The sequence below is a fragment of the Mercenaria mercenaria genome, chromosome 5 (genome assembly GCF_021730395.1).
Source record: "Mercenaria mercenaria strain notata chromosome 5, MADL_Memer_1, whole genome shotgun sequence".
NCBI lineage: Eukaryota > Metazoa > Mollusca > Bivalvia > Venerida > Veneridae > Mercenaria > Mercenaria mercenaria.
The window spans coordinates 21,254,425-21,263,650 of NC_069365.1; the positions used below are offsets into that span (position 1 = coordinate 21,254,425).

General features: G+C 37.4%; 1 non-coding gene across 1 annotated transcript; it reads left to right on the forward strand.

Annotated features, from left to right (window-relative positions):
- The first annotated feature begins 7,618 nt into the window (after positions 1-7,618).
- On the forward strand, positions 7,619-7,691 carry Trnak-cuu (transfer RNA lysine (anticodon CUU)). Its single transcript has one exon. It is a non-coding gene; the product is annotated as a tRNA-Lys (tRNA).
- Positions 7,692-9,226: the final 1,535 nt, after the last annotated feature.

A 9,226-nucleotide genomic window follows, 5' to 3' on the forward strand; every position in this document is an offset into this window, starting at 1 on the left:
ATATAAGATATAAGATGCAAGATGTATGCAGCAACAGAAATTACAATATGAGGTAAGATCAGTGAAGATATAGACAAGTGCATACATGATCTGTTCAATGTTTCCTTCAAAACAATACCGTGTTGCCATTCCTAGAAATAAAGTTACCACTGTACTTAACAACCAGCGAGTGGATTTTTCAGGAAAGGTTCTGTAATTTCTTAACATTTTACCGAAAATTTCATCTTTCAGCACAGTCATAAAATTTCTTTATATTTCTGTTTACATTCAATCTATTAGCTGCACTTTCAAAAGAATAGGTAGAGCTATTGGACTCACCCATGCGTTGGTGTCCGATTTGGTCAAGGTTTTGTATGTAAGCTGGCATGTCAGTAACCACTAATGGGAATGGGTTGAAACTTCACACACTTATTCACTGTGATGAACTGACTTACAACGCACAGGTTCCATAACTCTATTTTGCTTTTTTAATCCCCTGCCACAAAGGGGTTATAGGAATGGTCTCCATCCGTCCTTCCATCTTTCATCCTTCCGTAACATTTTGTGTCCGCTCTGTATATCCTAAACCCCTTGAAGGATAATCATGAAACTTTGGTCCAATGATCACCTCATCAAGACGATGTGCAAACCAACGAGTCAGCCATGCCAGCTCAAGGTCAAGGTCACAACTCGAGATCAAAGGTTTGAGCCTACCATTTCGTATCCGCTCTGTATCTTTTAAACCTCTTAAACACGGCCTGTAAACACTGGCTCGTCCTCTTTAAGGAGATGAGTTGAAAAAAGAGCCAATGATACTTCCGAGGAGGCGCTAATGACCGGAACTTTATGCAGAATGTAAACAAAGCAGAAGGGTGAGTAGATTGTTTCCTTTCTCAGATAAATGTAAGGCCCTATTTCAAAAAATAGCCAATGTAGTTCCACTCAGAAATGATTATACTTTTTATATATGCAGGTCATTTTGCAAGGTAAATGCATTCCTTGACGTGAGAACTTTTGAAAGTTGGAAAATGGGGCAAGTTAGAACCTACCCATATATTTCGTCCCAATTTACACATATGAGAGTAAACATACATTTTACCAATTTTTCCCATAATGGTGTGTTAAATCTGTATTATTTATGTGTTTTAACGGCGGGTTTTACCCCTCTATGCTCAATTTTGGCTAAGAGGAGGAGCCAAAGCCTTGGAGGAGGCGCAAAAGTCCAGAGTCGGAGCCACTGACCAGTTCATTTCCTGGGTGATGAACACTCGTATAAAGCGTTTTCGTTCTCGCAATGTAATATCTATTCCGTTTTAATGTTTATAATTTGATGCTTGAAATTGTATTATACTACCAAAATGCACATAATCTACCTAAAATAACAAGAGCTGTCCATAAGACAGCCCACTCGACTTTTCTCAGTACTTGACTCTGAATTAGAGCTTTGCCAGTAAAACTTCATAAAACTTAAAACTCTAAGTTAAAAAGGGGCATAACTCTGTCAAAATTCAATCAGAGTTATAGAGATTGTTACTCCTGCTGTAGACTTTGATAGTAAATAACTGTTTTAAGTTTCAAGTCAATAGCTTTGATGGTAACAGAGATAGTTGACTTTATAAAAAAAAATTACCAACGGCGACTCAGACTCCGACACCGGTGCGAGTGCAATAGCTCTACTTTTTCTTCGAAAAATCGAGCTAAAATATATGTGTATGTATCAACGCAACGGCTACAAAGTTTAATTTTAAATGGTCAATTTAATTTTAAATGTTTGAAAGGAATCGCAAAGAAAGGATGCTCAGTTCTGTATGATATTATTACTTTTGTTTTTTCCAGATGGGTCTGTTTAAAGGCAAACGTAGGATAGGGTTATCATTGACAACCAAAAAGAATGATGTAACATACAAATTTAAAAGAAAAGAAAATAAAACACAGCAAAATACATCAAATTTAGACGAACAGTTTAGAAATGTAACCACGAGCACCCCAAATAAAAGGAAGCGCAAGAGAACGACTGTCACCAGCAATAAAGTGAGCACATTCAGATCTCATTTGCACAAAAAAATGTATTATCACCAATCGTTCGCTTATACAATACACACCAAAAATTAGGATGTTTGATTAAACTTTGAACAGCTATTTCTGGGTGCATACATGGCGCTAAATACAACGTCCACGTGACGTAAACACAATATCGTTTTGACGATTTAAGCATTGCTAGTCATGTCAGATATATTTATGTCTTTTCTAATTCATATAGAAACAAATTTTTTAATAGTTATTTGAAAGCATAAATAAAATCGAGAAAGGCAGTGACACTATATAATGTAAATATAAGAAATGAAATGATTTGTTTCGATATTCCGCAGAATAGGATCGGCAAATCAGTGAATCGCGCTAGCTGGAAATTAAGTATCAACATACATGTTTCCTTACAAATGTTATTTAAGGAAAATTAGAAAACTGTATTAATAATTCTGTAACTGTAAGCTCAGTAACGGTCAATACCCATTCTTACTACGCAGCATTAATTAAAAACAAATTTGACATCAAATATTGCCTCAACAGATGGCACCCTCCCAGTACTAAATAAACACTAATTAATATGACTTTGACTGCAGAATGACGACTGACAAACGGACAAGGATAAGACAAAAGCTATATGATACATGCGGTTCGACAGGGGAATAAATATCTAACGTTTTCAGTTTTCTTTGTTATCGTTAGAACATCTGGGAGAGGTATTTTGAGTGTTAGCATTTTCATATACGTATATGTAATCGAATTAAGCAATTTACAAGTAAACAATTATATTTATTTAGCATTTGTAAGTACCTAGTGAAGCGCATATTGCAATTGCATTTCAAGACTACCACAAAGTTAACACTAACTATTAAAAAATCCAAAATGCGTTGGACATGAAAACCGTTGTGCATTAGGAAATGTCCCTTTCACAGAAAATATCATAATTATACAACTTATAACGCCATGATAGCCAATCATTAGACAAGTGCAAAAGAAAAGAGAAGTGCAAATATTTCGTAATACATTCTAAGGAAATGAATAGGATGTTGTTAAAACATCATCCATCAAATGTTTGTCACAATCCAAGGAAATCATGATAAAGCTCTGGTATGTGAGAATTGATGACACATTAAAAAAATCTCAATTTCAAAGTGCTTTGGCTCCCACTCCGGTTCTTAGCGCCTCCTCTGCGGCGGTGGCTCCTCCACATGGTGATAAATGCACATGTACGGGATAAACACGCTAGTAAACCACGTAAGTCATGCAGTAGTAAGATATGCTTTTCAGCAAGGTTGATGCAGGGACTATAAAATCTTAAATTTGTGTAAATTAGGGTGAAATATATGGGAAAATGTCTACTTTTGGTTTGGACTTACTGTATTTTCCAACTTTCAAAAGTTCTCACGTCAAGGAATGCATTTACCTTGCAAAATGGCCTGCATATATGAAAAGTATAATCATTTCTGAGTGGAACTACATTGGCTTTTTTTTTAAATAGGGCCTTACATTTATCTGAGAAAGGAAACAATCAACTCACCCTTCTTCTTTGTTTACATTCTGCATAAAGTTCCGCTCATTAGCGCCTCCTCGGAAGTATCATTGGCTCTTATTTCAACTCATCTCCTCAAAGAGGATGAGCCAGTGTTTACAGGCCGTGTTAAAGGATAATTATGAAACTCAGACTAAATGATCACCTCATCAAGACGCTGTGCAGAACTCAGGAGTCAGCCATGTTGGCTCAAGGTCAAGGTCACAACTCAAGGTCAAAGGTTTAAGCCTTCCATTTTGTGTCCGCTCTGTATCTCCTGAACCCCTTTAAGGATTTTAATCAAACTTGGGTCCAATGATCACCTCATCAAGACAATGTGCAGAACTCATGAGTCAGCCATGTTGGCTCAAGGTCAAGGTCACAGCACCGGGTCAAATGTTTGAGCCTTCCATTTTGTGTCCACTCTGTATCTCAAAATCCCCTTGAAGGATTCATATGAAACCTGGGTCAAATGATCACATATCCAAGACGACGTGCAGAACTCATGAGTCAGCCATGCCGGCTCAAGGTCAAGGTCACAACTCCAGGTCAAAAGTTTTAGCCTTCCATTTCGTGTCCGCTGTATATCTCCTAAACCCCTTGAAGGAATTTTATAAAACTTGGGTCAAATGATCACCTCATCAAGGCAATGTGCAAAATTGATGAGTCAGCCATGCTGGCTCAAGGTCAAGGTCACAACTTAGAGTCAAAGGTTTTAGCCTTCCATTTTATGTCCGCTGTATATCTCCTAAACCCCTTGAAGGAATTTTATAAAACTTGGGTCAAATGATCACCTCATCAAGGCAATATGCAAAATTGATGAGTCAGCCATGTCAAGTCAAGGTCACAACTCAAGGTCAAAGGTATGAGCTCTGTATCTCCTAAACCCCTTTTAGGATTTTCATGAAACTTTGGTCAAATGATCACCTCCTCTAGATGATGTGCAGAATTCATGGGTCAGCCATGTCAGTTCAAGGACAAGGTCACATCTCTAGGTCAAATGTTTACCCTTTCACTATCCATACTAGTGGCAGGGGATTTAGCTGTCTTTCAGACTGCCATGTTTGACCTAGCAGTTTTTGGTTAAGTTTTTATATGTAAGCTGGTATCTCAGTACCCAATAATGGGAATGGATTGAAACTTCACAAAAATATCCATTGTTAAATATTCATTCAATTGACAAGGCTGTTGAATAGTCGTGCATTGCTGTCCTCCAACAGCTCTTGTTACATTTGAGTTCACAAGTTTCTACTGCGCAGGGGAATTTTTTGTCGAGCCTCCTTGCGGAAGCGTAGACATAGTTGTTCAAATGGCTGTTCGGTGTACGTGCGTGCGTCCGTACGTGCGTGCGTCCAGATCATAACTTTGACATGCATAGAGCAATCTCGTTTATATTTGGCATGAATGTTAACCTCAGTGAAACGGAGTGTCATGCGCAAACCACAGGTTCCTATCTAAAATATCAAGGTCACACTTGGAGGTCAAAGGTTAAATTCAATAATGACTTTGTCCGGAGCATTTCTTCTTCATGCATGGAGGGATTTTGATGTTACTTGGCACAAATGTTCACAACCATGTGATGGAGTGTCAGGCACAAGAATCAGGACCCTAGGTCTAAGGTCAAGGTCACACTTAGAGGTCAAAGTTCAGATACAAGAATGACTGTCCAGAGCATTTCTTTTTCATGCATGGAGGGATTTTGATGTAACTTGGCACAATTGTTCACCGTCATGAGACAGAGTGTCATGTGCAAGAACCTAGAATTACTTCCCTTTTTGTTTGTTACTATAAATAGCTTATATTGTAACTTTTCTATTACTGGTCGTAGGGAAAAATCAAGCCCACTTTTCTGTAGTACAATATGCATGTTACATCCAATTTTTAGGTGTATTTTGACCTATTTCTACTGGTAAGGATTTTTGTGTGGACTTAGATTTTTTTTATCCCCCCGCCAAAGGCAAAGGGGATATTAGAAATGCTCTCCGTCCGTGCGTGCCTGCGTGTGTGCGTCCGCAACGATCTTTGTCCGGAGCATAACTCCAAAAGTACTGGAGGGATTTTCTTCAAACTTCATACACTGATAGAACACATTGGGAGGAAGTGCAGTGTGCAAGAACAATAACTCTACCTTGCCTATTTTTTGAGTTATTCCCCTTTATCTTATTTTCTTGAAAAATTTTGTCCGGAGCATAACTCCAAAAGTACTGGAGGGATTTTCTTCAGACTTCATACACTGATAGAACACATTGGGAGGAAGTGCAGTGTGCAAGAACAATAACTCTACCTTGCCTATTTTTTGAGTTATTCCCCTTTATCTTATTTTTTTAAAAAATTTTGTCCGGAGCATAACTCCAAAAGTACTGGAGGGATTTTCTTCAGACTTCATACACTGATAGAACACATTGGGAGGAAGTGCAGTGTGCAAGAACAATAACTCTACCTTGCCTATTTTTTGAGTTATTCCCCTTTATCATATTTTCTTTAAAAATATTGTCCGGAGCATTTCTTCTTCATGCATAGAGGGATACTTGGCACAAATGTTCACCACCACGAGATAGAATGTCATGCGCAAGATCCAGGTCCCTAGGTCTAAGGTCAAGGTCACACTGAGAGGCCAAAGGTCAGATACAAGAATGACATTGTCCGAAGCATTTTTTCTTCATGCATGGTGGAATTTTGATGTAACTTGGCACAATTATACACCATCATGAGACGAAGTGTCATGCGCAGTTCCCTTCTTTAGAATTACCTCCCTTTGTTGTTACTTTAAATAGCTTTTATTGTAACTTTTTCATTACTAGTCGTACGGAAAAATCATGACAACTTTTCTGTAGTACAACATGCATGCTACATCCAATTTTGAGGTGTATTTTGACCAATCTCTACCTGGTAAAGATTTTTTTTGTGGACTTGCAATTTTTTTTTTTTTTTTTTTTTAAGATTAACTCCCCTTAGTTGTTACTATAAATAACTTATATTGTAACTTTTTTATAATTGACCGTAGGGAAAAAACAAGACCACTTTTCTGTGGTACAACATGGATGTTACTTTCCAATTTTACGTGTATTTTAAGATATCTCTACCTGGTAAGGAGTTTTTTGTGGACTTAGAAAAACAAAAGACTTACAATGATTACTAAATAACCACAAAATTAAAATTCAATTTGCAAATACAGCTGCTAGAGTAAAGAAATTTGCTGTGACGGGCATATATTGTGACATTCTGGCACTCTTGTTCCCTGTTAGCTTTCCATTCCTTCTTTTTACAGTAGCCATATAGAAAAACATCATAGCTATACTGTTCATGAAAATTAATAAAATTTAGCAGTAAACCACCTCACCACTGACTTATTCTTTCTTTCACATCTTTAAAACCCCTGATGCTGACCACAACTAAATGGTTCTTCAAAGCTTTCCCTAAAACATACTTTCAGACACTAACTTGCCAGGAACTTTAGCCTTCAATTATAATATGCCCGGCAGGGGGATTGGCCATGTCTAACATGGCTCTTGTTAAAGATTTACTTCCCTTTGTTGTTACTATAAATAACTTATATTGTAACTTTTTGCAATCATTTTTTATTTGGCATAAATGTTTGCCTCAATGACACGGGGTGTCATGTGCAACTCCTAGTCCTTTTGACAGCTGGCAGGCTTGACATGTTGCCCGTGGTATATGTAAGCTGGTATCTCAGCACCACTAATGGCAATGGTTGAAACTTCACACACTTGTTTACTGTCATGATCTGACATGGAATGCACAGGTTCCATAACTCTACTTTGCATTTTTACAAAATTATGCCCCTTTTTCAACTTAGCAGTTTTTGGTTAAGTTTTTGTATGTAAGCTGGTATCTCAGAACCCACTAATGGGAATGGATTGAAACCACAAAATTGTCCATTGTCATGAGCTGATATGCATTTTACAGGTTCAGTAACCCTGTTTTGCAATTTTACAAAATTATGCCCCTTTCACATCTTTAATATTCATTCAATTGATAAGGCTGTTGAATAGTCAAGCATTACTGTCCTCTGACAGCTCTTGTTACATTTGAGTTCACATACTAAGTTTCTACAGCACAGGGGAAGCTTTGGTAGTTTAATGGTGAGAACACTTTCCTCTTATGGAAAGAGATCTGAGTTCAAATCTCAGCTAAAGCATACTGACGTGCTACATTACTAATATTTTTACCATTGGCATAGATACAAATTGCAGATGGATAAAACCCACTTATCCTGAAAGCTGAAATTTCCAGTTCTGTAGATGAAATGAATGCTTTGCTTTCACACTCCCCCTTAATGTATTTGAACAGTTTTTACAGCATTACCAGTAGAGAAGTAAATTTAAGTTATTGGCATAAAGTAAGCATAATGTAATTCAGTTTTATTGTACCCCGTGACAACAGAGTTGTAAGGGGGGGTAAACTGGTTTCAGGTTGTCTGTCTGTCTGTCCATCCATCCGTCTGTCTGTCCGTAGACACAATCTTGTGCGCACCATCTCTCCTCATCCCCTTGACACAATTTAATGAAACTTCACATAAGTGATCAGTAACAAAAGTAGTTGTGCATGGGGCATGTTAGGTTCTTTCCAAAAAAAAAATTTGCAGAGTTACTGGACTTTGTTTTTTGTTACTTTAGTATATACATAGACACAATCTTGTGCGCACCATCTCTCCTCATCCCCTTGACACAATTTAATGAAACTTCAAACAAGTGATCAGTAACAACAGTAGTTGTGCATGGGGCATGTTAGGTTCTTTCAACAACAAAAATTGCAGAGTTATGGGACTTTGTTTCTTGTTAACATACTATGTACATACAGTCTGCAATCTTGTGCATGCCTAATCTTTTGAACCCTTGCACACAATTTAATGAAACTTCACACAAGTGATCAGTACCAACCCTAGTTGTGCATGGCGCATGTTATGTTCTTTTAGATAAACATTCTGCATAGTTCTGGGACTTTGTTTTTTGTTACTATACTGTATACATACAGTATATATACATACAGTCCACATAATTATGCAATCTTGTGTGCGCCAAATTGCAATGTACTGTGGCAGTGCATGGGGGGGGTGGGGGGGTGTTCATTCATCACCTTTAGTGATAGCTCTAGTTTGTTTTGGTGCATTTAGTAACAGTTATTTTATGAAATGTTCTATAGAACCTCCTAACCAATTAACAAACACTTTACTTCTAATGCAAGATTGTGTATTTTTTGTACTATTGGACTATGGAAATAATGTTATACATGTGCAGCTGTCGTCTTTACACAAGTTAAGTTTTTTCAATGCAAATGACTTAAAATCGGATGAATTTGGAACTGTGACAAGTTGACTTTGACATAACAAGCAATGAACCATGTAATTTGTAATTATCAGACCTGCTTTCATAAGTTTACAAATGATTTTTGTGCCCATGTCACTATGTTTTGCAACCATGTGACTGGAATACTGTTGAAAATGGTGTTAAGCATGTAATAAAACTTCTGAATGGTTGATTTTCAGTTATCAATATGGTACCGTAGATAAGCAGCTTGTTCAATAAAAGGGACTTGGTACTGTTTGACAAATACCGTACAGTTCAAGGCGCTGGCCCTCTCTGGGCTTAAATCCAGGTGGTTAACTACAGTACAGTCTCTCAGGAGATAACATCACTGGGCTGATAATTTTTTTTGCTATTCAGAAGGGTAAAT